This window comes from Vulpes lagopus, chromosome 8 (assembly GCF_018345385.1).
Source record: "Vulpes lagopus strain Blue_001 chromosome 8, ASM1834538v1, whole genome shotgun sequence".
Lineage (NCBI taxonomy): Eukaryota > Metazoa > Chordata > Mammalia > Carnivora > Canidae > Vulpes > Vulpes lagopus.
In genome coordinates this window covers 64,423,103-64,424,629 of record NC_054831.1, presented here as the reverse complement: position 1 = coordinate 64,424,629, position 1,527 = coordinate 64,423,103, and positions in this window count along the sequence as shown.

Sequence of the window (1,527 nt, the reverse complement as noted above, 5' to 3'; positions counted from 1 at the left end):
ATTCATTCATTTATTTTTCCTTATTGCACTGGTGGTGCCTCCAGTACAATGTTAAATAAAAGTGATGATAGCAAGCATCCTTATTTTATATCTAATCTTATAAGAGAATGAATATAATGTTTCCACATTACACATAATACTTGCTATATTACCAGGCTATTTTAAAGAGACTATTAAAAAAATCATGAATGTATTTCAGTTTTATAAAATGTGGGTTTTATGCATCTACTAGGGTATTCCCCTTAATGATATTTCCCTTAATGTATTAATGTAGGTGAAAAGAATTAATTTTTTAAAGTGTTAAACCAACCTTACTTTCTTTGTGTAAGTCCAACTTGGTCATCATATGTCTTTTTAAAAAAGGATTGTTGTTGAATTTAGTGCATTAATATTTTTCTTGAGATATTGTAAATCTATGTCTGTTGGTAAGGGAACCTACACTTTTCTCTTTAAACTGTCCTTGGTGGGTTTGTTATCAGGCTTAATTAAATGAATTGAGGGTATTATCCTCATTTTGTTCCCTAGGAGCATTTATATAAGATTGGAAATATTTCTTCCTTAAATATTTAGACCTACTGGAAAAGCCTGCTGGGCCTAGACGGATTGGTTGACTAGTTGACATCTTTTGGATTCCTCATTCAATGTCCTTAATGATTATAAGACTATTTGTTTTCCTATTGCCTTTGAGTGTGATAATAATGAGATATTTGTCTAGGGCCTTGTCTATCTGATTTAACCTCAAAAATATTTTAAAATAAAGGCTTAATAACATATATCGGGGCACCTGGGTGGCTCGGTGGTGCAGCGTCTGCCTTCGTTCCAGGCCGTGATCCCAATAGAGTCCCACATCAGGCTCCCCGCCAGAGAGCTTTAAAAAAAAAAAAAAAAAAAGTATGAAGTTAAAAAAAAAAAAAAAGATTTGCAGTTCGATGGCGATGGCGGGGACAAGCCCATCACAACGAACAGTAAAAGGGTTCCATGTAGGAAACGGATATGGTTTCCCCAACAGGAGTAACAACGAGGAAGATGTATTTGTACACCAGATTGCCATAAAGAAGAATCACCCCAGGAGGTGCCTTCGCATTCGGGGGCTGGAGGGACCGTGGAGTTCGACGCTGTTGGAGGAGAAAGGGGTGCGGGGGCAGCAAATGTGACAGGCCCTGGCGGGGCTCCAGGGCGAGGCAGGAGATGGGCAGCGACCGTAACCATCACAGGCGCCACCCGCGCCGCAGGGTCCTCCACCAACCACCGCAGAACTACCGCAGTGGTGAGAGGGGGGCCAAGGACGAGGAGCGGAGGGCGCCGGCGGAGGCCCCCGGTTCCTGCCTGCGGAGGCCCTCGGTGCAGGGAGAGGGCACGGCCGGTGCCGACAACCGGGTGCAGAACGCGGCAGACCAGTGAGCCGCGTGTGCGTGGAGCTTAGAGGCCTCGATTCCCTGGGGGCCCCCCTCGCCAGAGACGGCTTGGAGAGGAGGGCGAGGCGCGAGGTGCGGAAATGCAGGCGCTGGGGCCTCAAGGTCGCGACCG